This window comes from Protopterus annectens, chromosome 2.part1, assembly GCF_019279795.1.
Source record: "Protopterus annectens isolate FY-2018-M chromosome 2.part1, PAN1.0, whole genome shotgun sequence".
In the NCBI taxonomy this organism is placed as follows: Eukaryota; Metazoa; Chordata; order Ceratodontiformes; family Protopteridae; genus Protopterus; species Protopterus annectens.
In genome coordinates this window covers 266,804,226-266,818,976 of record NC_056729.1, presented here as the reverse complement: position 1 = coordinate 266,818,976, position 14,751 = coordinate 266,804,226, and the positions used below count along the sequence as shown (strand labels likewise).

General features: G+C 37.5%; 1 protein-coding gene across 4 annotated transcripts in view; it reads left to right on the top strand.

Moving 5' to 3' along the window:
- SLC9B2 (solute carrier family 9 member B2) overlaps positions 1-14,751 on the top strand; it is a 504,139-nt gene that overhangs the window by 316,081 nt on the left and 173,307 nt on the right. The window lies entirely within an intron of this gene.

The following is a 14,751-nucleotide window of genomic DNA, read 5'->3' as shown; positions in this document are numbered from 1 at the left end:
CATTATCCTAGACTAGAAAAAAAATGGCTAGCATTCAGACTTAAGTTTTTCCATACCCAAATGACCTCTGAAAATGTGCCTTCTTTATAATTTGCTCTTTAAAGGGCTTAGTTACTAGCAGTTGGTGTACTGTTTCTTCCTTTTCTGTGGTCACATGGCACAGTAAATAATTTTAAAGCTGAAATGTATGAGTATGTTGGAGGAGGAGATATATGTCAGACTCTTCCCCTTCCACCCCAGGTATACTCTCCCTGGCTGTTCTCAGAGTCTCATTCTCCCATTGGGCTTTCTTAAATGTTCATTCTTCTCAACTGTAGATCAGACAGTGTGGGGGTTTCTGTTATGGTGACCTCTTGAGAGTAGAAAGCTCCTCTTCTTCTCTCTCTGACTGAAACAGGAGTCTCAGTATCTCATACTTCCCACAAGAATGGTAACTCAGTAATATCTGGTGTAGCCATCTACTTGTTCCTCTAGCTGGTTAAGCTCTGTGCCTGGGGGATGGAGAACGACCCCCTTCCTGTCTTCTTTACTATCATTACGACCTGGTTTAATAAGGTTTACTTTCCTTTTTGTTTTCCTTTTTTTCAGGATCCTTTCCCTCACTGGGCTTTCATCTGGGCTCTGGATGGTGTACACATCTTGTTCTCAGGTCGTTTACATGTCCCTTTTGTCATATACTGTATGTGCCTTCGTTTAATATGTAATGGAACTATATGTTTTTTTCCCATGCTCTGTATGCTTACTCATGTTTTTATTCTTTGAGAGCTAGTTAGCGTAATTTCCAAACCATACCTTATTTCTGGCTTGCCATTAGAAAAAAAAAAACGCTGGGTTCCACCATGGGTGGTGAAGAGGGCTGACCTTGGTTTCCTATGTCTCCTGTTAAGCTGAAGGCTGGTAATGTTGATTATATCTTCATTCTGCCTTTTTCTCCACATTTTCTTTAACAGCGAAAGCCTTTCTCAAAAATCAGATAGTGGACAAAGTACAGTGCTATAGCCACAGGAGGTATAACCTTTCCAAATTCTGTCAGAATCTCTGAGGCTATAGAATAACTCATTTTATCCCTGTGAATTCATATAATTTCTTCAGCCTTAGAGGAATAGGTTTACTGCTTGCATAAGAATTGCCCCCTAATCAAGATTATCCTTCTACTGGAAAGTAGTAGTCCCTGTAATACCGTTATAGCGCTGGCACAGTAACAAAGTGCATCTCTGGTAATCTTGCAGTAATTGTGTCATGTTGCTTTGATTCCATTTCATTTACATTCTTATCAAGAATTTCACCATTTACACCAAGCTTATTCTTGTTGCTGTTATTAAAGAATTATGCTATGTGTCTTCTCCTCCTCTGCATTTAACGTATGCAATATTCATGAATATGCCCTTTGGTTTTGACAGTGGCTTATCAGTTACTTTAGGTGACTTACTCATGTACAGATTTTTATAACACATTATTCTTTCAACAGGTGTTACAAAGCTCTCTGTATCTTGTGGGTTTGCTTGATATGCCTGCTTCCTAACTTTAGGTAATGCTATCTTAAATCTGTCAGCTAATGGTGTCTCCATCACAGTCTGTTTATTGTTATTACCTTCTGGCTCTAGCTAAAAAGTTACATTTTGTTTAAGCTCTGATAATTATGACCACAATATTTTGCTTTTAACAAAAATCCATTCATGGAACTTGAGTGCTTTAGTTTCTGCAGTGACTCCTCATGCAAGTAGACACTTTACCTTTTTGCCATCCTTACAGTTGGTACCTTTCATAGCAACAATGGCACAAAGAGGATCCCTGGTGAGTTGTGCATGTAGCATCTGAACACAATTAACCCTGTCCCAACCCTTCTCACTAGCTGTTCATTCAAATGGCACTATATATCCCCAGGTCTTCCTCTCATGTTAGTGGCTTTAGGAAAGTTGCAGCTCAAGGTGTAGCCATGGATTTCGGTGCCACTACTCTTCCCCTGACAGCTGTGGACTGGTGAAGTTGTTCCACTGTAGTCATTTTGTGAATCAGTGAAGTAGACCTCCTTTGGGACTCTGGCTGTTTATTGCAGTCCAGGAATAACACTTATACCACCTTTAGACTTCTGAATGAGTCACTTATGAATTCCATCATTGTGATGAAAACTTTACTGTTGCATTCAGCCTCTCTCAGTTCTACACACAAACAGCAAAGGAAAAACATTACCATTTTCTTGGAGAATTATTTCTACTTTGGAAGTGACCTGTCAGGGCTTAGGAAACATGTTAAAGCTGAAGCTTATGTCCACTACATCCACCAAATGGGAATGTAGTGCAGGTGACACTTTTGAGTTATTGACAAAAACAGTTTTATTAACTAGAAAATAAAAGTCTGGACTGACTTTTCCCAATATTAAATAAGGGTTTGACAGTCTTTGTAATGTAAATAACCATACAGCTTGCAGGCAAGGTTAAAGTTTCTGATTTTTACACTCCAATTATTCAAGAATTTCCTGTGGAGCAGATAAACCTTATGTGGTTTTTAGTTATCAAACATTACAGTACCTTTGGTACTGAGTAAAATCAGAATTAAAACACAGTATATTTTCACAAGTCAGACAAGAAGTTCAAGGGACTCTCTTCTGGTTAGCCAGTCCTGCTGACTGGCATCCTTTTGGAGCCAATATTCTGGTCTCCATTTTACTGTTCACAAACACTTGCAGACTCATCTGGAGCCTTTCTCTCTCTTTCTCTGACTTTCTGATTTGGGCTTAATAGCCTCTTCTTTAAATACCCTCAGATTACACCTGAGGGCCATTTTTCATAAGAACTAGTAAATGCCCCTAAGGAGTAAATACAATATTCAAAATATTTCAGATACTCTTTTTAGGCAGAAATCACCACATTTACATGTACGCGTACACACACACACACACACACACACACACACACACACACACACACACACACGTGGGTTTATATGTATATTTTCTGAAACTTTACTATGGCTGACATTAATGCAGTAGGCAAATTATGGTGATCTACTTTGATGAGAATTCCTCCGTGGTGATGGAGGTAAGTAATCCAAATGGTGAGATGGAATCTGCAATTGAAAGAGAGTAGTATTGCTGGAACAGAGGGCAGCCACGGTGGTGCAGCTGTTAGTGTTATTGGCTCACAGCAAGAGGTTCTCTGGTTCGATCCTCAGCTGGGGTGCCTTCTGTGCGGAGTCTGCATGTCCTCCCTGTGGTCGCGTGGGTTTCCTCCGGGTGCTCTGGTTTCCTCCCACATCCTAAAGACAATGCTATAGGTTGATTGGACACTCTAAATTGGCCCTAGGTGTGAGTGTGTGTGTGTGTGTGTGCCTTCTGTGGAAGGTTGGGCGCCAGGCTGGCAACTCAACACCGTAAAACTCTACTGCCAATCATGAGCGGACAGGTGATCTGCTGTGGCGACCCCTAACCAGGAAAAGCCGAAAGAAGAAGAAGTATTGCTGGAACAGAATTCATTCTCAAGTCTTGGCAAGTAACTTCACGTGACGAACCCTGTTTTTACAAAATCTCTACAAGCTATAGACTGGATTTGATATATCATGGAGAGCAATAGGTCAAAAAAAAAAGAATAGGTGCACAGGTTCCAGGATAAAATAAGTACCCTCTCTTGGTGTATGCAGTTGTTCCAGGACTAGAAGAAAAAGCAGTATAGAATGCTCAGAACATGGAAGAATTGCTACCAGAAGGCTAGGCCAGGCTCATGTTGAGGGTGGTCCCCTTGTGGTAGAAAGAAGTAGCCCACAAAATACAAAAAAACCCCCTGATAGGCCAAGTAATAGAATGCTCAGAACATGGAAGCATTGCTACCAGAAGGCCAGGCCAGGCTCATGTTGAGGGTGGTCCCCCTGTGGTAGAAGGAAGTAGCCCACAAAATACAAAAAAAAACCCTGATAGGCCAAGTAAGAGGCATAGAGACAACAAAGTGGCTTATTGAGGATAAAGAAGATATTGCATATTGTTACTAAAATCTAGACAGAGGTTATGTAAGAATGAAATTAGAGGAAAGAAAAATACTTGCACAAAAAATGACAAAAGCGACAGATAATTTGTGATCCTTAGTACACTTGATCCGAACAAAACTTTACTAGATGTGAAAACATTGGACTACCTGGAAAAGGAAGCAAAAGAAGTGAGATAATGTAAGAAACAAAAACAGAGATTAATGAAAGGTATAAAAAAGAAACATGGACATTTATTTTATTTTTTTTTATTTTACATTTGTTAACCGGGATGGTCTGACTGGGCACAGGTCCATTTTCAGCGGAGGCCCGGGGACAAAAGCTCCACAGTAAGTAAAATTTTACACGATATGTTAAAATATAGTATACAGACAATTTTCAAACAATATGTTAAAATACATTATAGAGCAGAAGACATAAAAAGACCTATATAAGAAGGAAAAAATAGTTACACATGGTTAATAACAGAATAAGTATACAAATTCAATCAGCATTAGGAGAAGACTTAGACTGTAATATATATTACAGTAGGTATATCATCAAGATTTTATAGGTTCATAGGTAGGTACTAGGCTATTGGCCCTAGGGCTTATATAAGCCTAGCCAAAAATGTACCCTGGCTTTCGCCACCCAAGAAAATTATTTTCCTGTGCCCCTGTTGAGCAGAGCCACAGAAGTGATCCCTGGGGTGAATTTCCTATTGCCCATCCAATCAAGATTTTTGTAGGTTCATAGGTAGGTACTAGTATAGGTTCATAGGTAGGTACTAGTATAGGTTCATAGGTAGGTACTAGGTATTAGGAAGTGAGGTATATAAGTAGAATAATTTGAGGACTTATGTAATGCAGGGGCATAGCCACTTATTCGTTAAGTGTGTTCTAAGTGAGTTTTTAAAGTGAGAAGAGGCAGGGGCAGAAATCAGATTATTCCAGATTCTAGCTATGGAGTGGGAGAACAGTGCTTTTCCTGCAGTATTGTTAGCCCTAGAGATACAGAGGAGGGGTTTGTCAGAAGATCAGAGAGGACAATGTCTATTATAGTGGGTGAGAAGTTGGCCTAGTACAGGTTTTGTTTCTGGATGTGTTACCACATTGTAGGCAATGACTAATTGGTGATAGGTTTGTAGCTGGGGAAGTTCCAGCCATTGCAGTTCCCTTAGAGCCTGGCAAATGTGGGTTCTGAAGGTGGCATTGTTTGCAAATTGGCGATTTTATTATAACATGATTTGAGTCTGGCAAGGTCAAGTTTTCTAAGCTGGGTAAGAACTGGAGCAGCATACATTAGGGTAGACAAGAGGAAAGTTTGGGCTAGGGTAATCCGTGTTTGTTTCGAGAGGGATTTCCTGTGCCTATATAGTGTTCCCATTTTTTTATGGACTTTTTTGATAGTTTGTGAAATGTGGATGTCAAAGTGTAGATTTTTATCAATTTCAACGCCTAGGAGTTTGTTATGGTCAGAGGGAGAGGTAATAGTATAATTTTTGGAGGACATAGAGAAGGATAGAGGGGGGTGGAAATGGTTTTGTTGGCGGTGAAAAGTAGTAATTTGGTTTTATTAGGGTTTAGGATAAGTTGGATCTGAGTGATCCAACTTTCCACAGAGCTAAAGATTCCTGGGTGAGTTGTAGGATGGGAAGTGATGGAGCTGAACAGATAGGAGTTGAATCATCAGCGTATTGTACAAGTGAAGCATGCTGTGTGGTGGTATGGAGATTATTGGCAAATATGGAGAAAAGAAGTGGGCCTAATATGGAGTTTTGTGGTACACCTATGGTAGTTGGGAGTAAGGGGGATAGTACACTTTGCCATTGGACAGATTGTTGCCTATTTGACAGATAGCTTTTAAACCAGGCTATAGCAGAAGGGGCAAAGGATAGGGATGTCAGGGTGTCTAGTAATAAGGAATGTTAAAACATGTCAAATGCTTTGGAGAGGTCTAGAAATATTGCAGATACAAAGTTATTATTTATATGTTGGTTGATCAGATTGGTGAAAGAGAGCAGAGCGGTGGTTGTGCTATGGTGTTGTCGGAAGCCATGTTGTGTGGGGGAGAGGAGATGGTGTGAGTTTAGGAATTGTGTTACCTGAGAATGTATACATTTCTCTAGTATTTCAGATAAGAGGGGTGGAATGGCAATGGCGCGATAATTTGAGTATTCATAAGAGTTTCCGCCTTTATGTACTGGAATAATGTATGATACCTTCCATAGCTATGGGACATATGCTTCTTATATGGAGCAATTGATGAGAATAGAAATAGGGTAGGATAAGGATTCAGCAGCTATTTTTAGGAAGTTGGCTGGTAGATTGTCAGCGGGAAGGGTGGTAGGTTTCAGTTTTAGGATGTGTTTTTAATTGTTGAGGTGGGAACGGGTGAGAGCGTAAAGGATGGGATGTTGTCAGGGCATTTGGTTGGGTTATATATAGGGCTGTTTTTGGATAGTTGGGAGGATAGTGTTAAGATGGATTCTGTGAAGTGGTGATTGAATTGGGAGGCAATGTCCTTGTTGTCATTCATGGAGTTAGGAGTGGGAGTGGGAGTTTTGCCTGGTTTTAGGAGAGAGTTAATGGCATGCCAAAACTTTTGGGGATCTTTTGAATTTTTTTTTTATATTGAGGAAGTAATTTTGTCTATCAAGTTTAGTTTGCCTATTGGCCTGATTTCTAAGTTGTAGGTAACTTTGTTTGGCTAGGCTAGTATTGGCATTTCTTCCAAATTCTCCAAACCTTATCCCTTGACTTTAGAAGGGCTCTAGTTTCCCTAGTTAGCCATGGTGCATAGTTTGACTTGGCTCTTATTTTCCTAATTGGTGCAAGTCTATCAAAGATATTGGTGAGAATATTGTTGAAGTAGTCAATGGCTTGATCTAGATTTAGGGTTTGTAGTGGTTTCTAGTTGCTATGTTTTAAAATACTGTTTAGTTCTTGTATATTTAGTTTACAGTCATCTCTGACTTGTCTAAAAACAATGGGTTTGGCTGTGTTGGTACGTTTCCACTGGAGGAAGGTGGGGAGATGGTCACTAAGACCATCAGGAAGGGATCCTGTCTGATAGTTTTGTTTGGGGCAGTTACCTAGTGTCCAATCTAGAATAGACTGTTTGCGGGTTTTTTGTCGATTCTAGTGGGTTCTTGGATAAGTTGGGTAAAACTGTAAAGATTAATATGGTTAGTGGGTTTGTTAGAGGTACAGGCTGACCAATCAGTGTTCAGGTTACCTAGTAAGATGGTTTCTTGGGGGAGATTATATGTGGCCCATTCTAATATTTCTTCAGTGATGGGAGAGTTATTACCTGGGGGAATATAACAGCAGAGAATGATAGTTTTAGTGTCACTTATGCTTAGCGTTGAACCTAAGGTTTCAACATTTTGAAATTTAGGTACGGGGCTTTGTAAAGGTTTGATGTTGATTGTATTTTTGTAGAGGATAGCAACTCTACCTCCCTTTTTGCCCACTCTATCCAGTCTTAGGATATTATATCCTGATAGGAGTATTTCTTCATTTTGGGTACTAGGTTTTAGCACATCTCGGTAATGGTTGGTATGTCAGGGGAGTAGTGAGCTATAAATATGTGTAGGTCAGAAAGTTTGTTAATGATGCTTCTTATGTTGACATTCAGAATCAATAGGTCAGAGATTTGCCTAGCAGAGAGTAGAGAGTTTTGTGGTCCAGGGTTTGGGTGCATGTCTCAAGATATATGTAGATTTTTTGTGATAAATATTATGTGTTTAATTGTGTGCACTATGTCTATGTTGGATCTAAATTATGTTTTTCTAGTGTAAGATGGTGTTGTGTGAGACTTATGGATGAGTAGGATTAAGCTGTCTTTAAATAATGTAGAAGAGATAGGAAAGAAAATGTGGGAGCGTATATTTGTTTGAGAAAGTGTTATGTGGAATGATGTATTTTTTAATGATGTGTTTGTATATAATGATGTGATGTTTGCTAGGTATATCAGGGTTAAGAAGAGAAATCCTAGGATTAATGGTATTTTATGAGGGAGTAGTGGTTGGGTCTTAGTGGTTTTGGGGTTCAAGTATGGGTGTGAGTGTGAATGCAGGGCAAGTAGATACTATATACCTTTTTAAGGTAAAAATTTGTTAGGGGGTGTGTATGAGAGGTTGATTGGAGGAGGGTGTGATCAGGTGATCTGTGGTTAGAATAAATGTAGAGGGAGTGGGCGTGTGTGGGAAATGGGGGAAGGGTAGGGGAGCAGAGTGAGCCGAGCGTAGGTTCAAGGTGGGGGAGGGGGCTAGACACAAAGTAATACAAGGTTGTGAGTCAGAAAAACTGGACTAGGCCAGCTGCTAAAAAGAAAACAGGAAAACCAAACTAAGTCAATTCCAGGTCAGTGTAGTGCAGTATCTTCCTAATAACTACAAATTTTATGCTACTAATCTAGTACAGTGTGGTGAAAAGGACCACCACTTCTACAGGGAAAAACAATTGAAGTATGGTCTGCAGGTACATAGGGAAAGAAAAGTCTGATGTGGTAAGATGTTTATGTAGAAGAGAAATTCAAACTAATCAATGCTAAACAGGATTTTCAAAAATATTTAAAGAGAAATACAGGCAAAGACAGACGGATATAGTAAATTTCACAATTAAAAAAATAAGAGGACAAAGGAAGAATGTAATTTGAAAATAAAAAAGTTTATTGAGGCAGAAATTGAACAAATAGAAACTGAAAAGTGAAGTATTTAGTGTGGAAACTCCAGCACAGGCAATAGTCCCAACATGATGGGCCAATGCTTCCCAGATGGAGGAGCAGCATTTGGAGCAGAATGCATCTGAAGCAGATATGCCACAAGGCTAAGTTCTGGAACTTTCTGTAACAGACACTTGTGAAAGTCCAGTTAGAGTTGCACAGCAAGCAAAAGATCAAGAAACAGCGAGCAAAGAAGCTGGTCTCAGTAGAGACAAAAATGATATAAGGGAAAACATGCTTGATTTAATAGAGATGGACAGACATATTATGTGATAAGTTAGGTGAAAGAAATAGATTACAGAAAATAAATAAGACCCAAAATGTTAGAAGGCTGGTAAAGCAGATGAACATAGTAATTGGGTATATTTAGATAAGTTCATGTGGTATGACAAAAGTAAATAGGATGGACTACTGCACAGCTAAGCTAATAACATATAAAGTGTTACTGCAAAAATACTGAGTAACAAAGAAATGAAAGGAAACAATTAGAGTGCCACTATGGAAGGACTGAATAGAGAAAACAATAAAGCAACTAAGACAACCAATATTATTGTTAGAAGAACATAGAAAAGGGAACAGATCATCAAGATATAGAGGTCTGTGGTAAAAGCAAAACATATATTATAAAAGCAGACAGGATTTATCATACATTATTTGCAATAATAAACTAAGAATAACAGCAAAGCAAAAAAACTTAGAAGGTATGCAGATAAAGACAAGAAAAATGTACAAAACAAGCAATTCAGTTTGTTTGTGTCTTTCGGCTTTTCCCAGTTAGGGGTCGCCACAGCGGAACTCTGGTCCGCTAATGATTGGCAGTTGATTTTAAAACAAGCAATTCAGTAATGATTCAAAAATGTCTTGTAAAGAAATGGGAAACAAACCAACGCAAAAGCAATAGAAAGACCACCAAAACCTAAGAAATAGGTACATTTTGTAGAAGCATGTATAAAGACTCTCTTGAACATAGTAAAGATACTGAGTGGATAAAAGAATTAAAAGAAACTGTAAGAAGATCTAGTACAGATGATATATAACGGGAGAAGAAATCGTAAGAAGATCTAATATAGATGATATATAACGGGAGAAGAAACCGTAAGATCTAGTATAGATGATATATAACAGGAGAAGAAACCGTAAGAAGATCTAGTACAGATGATATATAACAGGAGAAGAAATCGTAAGAAGATCTAATATAGATGATATATAACGGGAGAAGAAACCATAAGATCTAGTATAGATGATATATAACAGGAGAAGAAACCATAAGAAGATCTAGTATAGATGATATAGAACGGGAGAAGTAACCATAAGAAGATCTAGTATAGATGGTATATAACGGGAGGAAGTAACAGCCATGGGCTTTGAGACAAAATTAAGAATAGCTCCTACCTGGAAAACCCAGGGTCTAGATGCCTTACCTAACTTCTGGCTAAAGGTATTAACATCTTTACATAAAGTTTTAGTCCTGGGTAAAAATTACCTATATACACATTACAGACTCCAACCTAGTTAATAGCAGGCAAAGCATAATCAGTAAGAGTTATCCTGCAAGCCATCCTAAAAACTATAGACCAGTAAGCTGCCTTCTGACAATGCATAAATTATTTTTTTTTAATTGAAGTCATCTAGGAAAAATAAGCTATTATAATGACAATAGAATAAAAAGGTAATAAAGTCAAATATCATAGATAATAAAGGATCATTTACTGTTAAAGCCACAATGTGGATAGATTACAAAAATCAGTTTAACAGTATCTCACATTTATGGATATGGAATGCTTACAGATGTGTAAGATACACCCATTACATTGCAATGATTATGAAACAGTGGCAAACCACTTTGCAACTCAGCCACGGTAAAGGACAAATTCTTATGCCAGGGATAAACATTAAAATGGGAGTTATTCCAAGGGATTCTGTGTCACATTTTTTGTTTTGTTTTGTACTTAACCTATTAAGCTTATTACTTGATAGACGAGGCTGTTTTAGCATCTAATTTACTTTTTGTGGATGATTTAAAAGTGTATAGCTCATCAGAGGAGGATGTAAAACCATGAGTACAAATGATTAAAACTTTCTCAGATGATATAAGAATAAGATTTAGTCTTAATACATGTGTAAAAAGGAAATCTATAGCCCCAAGAAAGTATCAACCTGTCACTGTAATGTGATATAAAGGAACTTGAACTGGAGGGAGTATATAAATATTTAGGAATAGATGAAGGGTAAGCAATAAAACATGAACAAATGAAAGCTTAGTAAGGAATACTTTGGAAGCCTAAATCTAATATAGAAAACTGCCTTGACATGTAGGAATAAAATCCAAGCTGTAAATCTGTTTGATTTTCTTGTCCTAACTTACAGCTTTGGCGTGATCGACCTGCCCCAAAAAGCGCTGAATCAGTTGGACAAGGAAAGAAGGAAAATGGTTATTAATTATCAGATTATATATAAAAAAGTGTACCAAGATTTTATATTCCCTGCTCTAAAGGTGTTAAGGGCCTCCTCAAAATTGACTACATGTGTAAGTCTGCAGTCATAGGACTGCATTCATAGTCACTGACTTCATCAGATCCAAAGACAGTGAAAGTTATAAAGCATGAAGAAAAGTCTAAGTTTAGTTTTCAGAAACATTTCTGAAAGGAGTGGGAATGGAAATAAAACCAGAAGTAGAGAAGAATCCGGTCACAATGGAAAATGCCAAAATGTAAAAGGAAGAACATAAAGAAAAGGACCTGAAGAATAGGAAAGAAAACTGGAAAGTCTAGAAATATAGTAGCAAGTATAGAAAACTCTAGAACAACTACATGTTGACCAAGACTGTGATGCAGGAGTCTTTTAAGGAGAGGTGAGTTTAAGCCTAAAGATGAAAGACTAATGACAGTCCAGGACAGTGAGCTATGTACACATACATTTATAAAGTCTGTAATCCTGAGTATTGCTAGTACTTCTATGGTATTACATTGGGTTGAAACAGCTAGGCTTAGAAATGCCCCCCGTGTCGATAGTCTAGAAGCCTCCTATGATCCTGTGAACAGACAAAAGCAGGTTCAGTAAAACAGAATTGGATGCAGTTGCACATGTCATTACTGGCTGGGATATACACATGACTTGGGGGTCTGTATACTGAAAGGCACAATAATGTTGGCACAACTGTTTCATTGGGGATTGTGCAAACACTATGGTGTAGAAGTAGTAGATGAGAAGCTTTGGAAACATGAACCACAAAGCATTATTTAAAGTCATGCAATCACCCAGTACCAACAATTAAGAAAACCTTGCAAGAAAAACAGATGTAGTAGTCCAAGAAGAAAGGACAAAAGTAACTTTAATCATTAAAATACACCTAGTGATTATAGTGTCTTACATACTGAGAGATACAATGTTATAAAGTACAGGGTTTGCAAACAGAAGCCAGAGCAGTGCAGAAATAAGAGACTCGGGATGGTCCTAATAGTACTACAAGCAACAGGACTAATAAACAATTATTTTTAAGCATACTTAAATATGCTGCTAGTACATGTAAACCTGGATTAACTTCAGAAGGAAGCAATTCTGGGTATATTGCAGGTGCTGAGAAGAGCATTCTTTGCAAATGTCAAACAGAAGCAATACTAATTTCATGAACTTTACTCCCACCCTGACTTAGGAATGGAGTCCATTCTTGTCGTAGTATTAGAAATGCAAAACATTTGGAGAAATTAAAAAAGAAAATCGATTTAACTCCTTTCTCAGGAGCACCAAATAGGAACCAGTGCAGAGGAAGTCAGCAGAATAAATCTGGCCAAAGCATGGAGGCATTCCAGTTGAACATCATAGCTATGTGGAAGCGCAAGCACATAGCAGCTCATTCTGCATAAGGATTACAGCGTGTTTCATGGTCAGTCCGTGGGGTGGGGGTCTTGGGAGCATCAAGCTTTCCTCAGCTCTTGCCTCTCCTGGTGTTTCTCAGTGACAGGAGTAGGGTGGGAGACCTGGGTCATCTGAGGATATGGCTTAATGAACACACAGGAGGAAATTGGAGTGAAAAAATATATATGAAAAAAAAATCCAAGTTTCTCTTGGCAGATTTGAAAAGTAATACATTATTACCATAATATTCAGTAGTGTAACTCCGATGAAATAAAGTGGAAAAAACTGTGAAAAAGATATACTTTAACATGTCAGTTTGTAACTAACTTTAATTAACGTGTGTCCTCCAAAACTGTGGTATGATCTGATCTGAGGGCCATAACCACTTGGTTGAGAACCATTGCTCTATACCAAGGGATCATCATCTGGGGCTGGGAATACGTTGACTGAGGCTTGCTGTAAGTAACTATTTCCTTGAAGAAAGCCTAGTAGATGAAATATACAAGACAAGCACTTAAACTGCTAATGTTAAACTGTATTTGTCACTTTTGGAAGCACCTTTGTTTTACAATTAATTTCATTTCTCAATATATTACTCTTGTTAATTTTAAGTGATTTTGGGAAAAAAATGAAAATTATAGTGTGCTCTTTCATTTTAGTTTCACTGTTTACTTATTTTATTCTCTCTGTAACCACACCCACACCCACAAATCAATGTTATGGTTGGTAGATATTTGGTAAAAACAACTAACCTCTTTAGAAGAGTAGCTTATTACTTAACTTTGTGGTTTCACTAGTATATCATCTCAAGTAATAATTTTGTAACCAAAGGCAGGCACGGTTACTATAAAGGCTGTCTTCCCCCAATAGTTGTTCGTTTTAAACTCTTCCAAAAACTCCACTTGAAAATATATACAGCAATGACCATTCGCAACGGTTCCAGCAATAAATAACTTTTATTGTAACACCAACACAACAAATTACGACATAAAACTCTTGAAAAAACATTAGTGGATTTAGCGCTTTCGTCTCCCACTGGAGACCTCTTCAGAATCAATTTAATTAATTCCTTTAGTTCATTTTATGTTGAAATCAATTGATTATAATAATATAATTAACCAATCAAATAAATCAACACTAGTAACTGCAAAAATGGGCTGGCTATACCATAGTATAAGTAGTATTTAGAAAGAAGCACATTCTTTGTACATTCCACATAATAAAATACTTTATACAAATCAATAAACTTTCATTTGCCATATTCATTTTGTATTTGTAACAGCAAAATACTGTTTCACGTGTACACAAGAGAGAATATGTATGGATAATTAAAACAAGTGAATGAATAGATAAATAAATAAATAAATATGACATGCATGACATATGATGAACATTAATAAAAAATATAATAAAAAATATATATTTTTTATGAAATGAAAAAATAATGAAAAAAATATATATATTTATATTTATGTTTTTATATATATAGCCTTCAAAGGCACTTGTTCACACTTCACTATAAGTTTCTACTATAAATCCCCAAAATGAAGGACCACTTACACAGTGTACATATTACATACAGCTCTACCATTTAATGTTAAATAAATAAATAAAATAAAAAGTTTTATAGATATTTCTTAAGTTATGAATGGTTATGTTATAAATACTTATATAGATATAAATATAGAAAAATATAAAAACGTGTATAAAAATATACATTCATAAATAAGTGTTATAAAATAGGTTGATAAAATTGATAAATAATAAACCTAAAATTATAACCACTAGTTATAATTTTGGAATCGAACTGGAGAACCTCTTGCTGTGAGGCAACAATGCTATCTCTGTACCACTGCGCCTTCCCTAAAAGAACTACAGTCCATAGAGCCCCCCTGGATGCTGCTAACTGTTACCCTTCTAATGGTTAGCCCTTTTCCCGAACACATTTGAGCCTCTCTGCTGATCCACACTTCACTGTGCCCTCTAGCAGTGAGTTTTGTGGCCCCATCAACCTCATCCTTTGCATGGAATAGTCTTTTCTTAACTAACTCTTTAATCTTGCACTTGTCTGCTGCTACATGTATTTGGGTGCATGCATATCCGTCATCTGTTCTGCCTTTTCACCTTTACCTTCTCACTTGTCCTGGACAGTGGTGTGGCTGGGTGCATGCATATCCGTCATCTGTTCTGCCTGTTCACCTTTACCTTCTCACT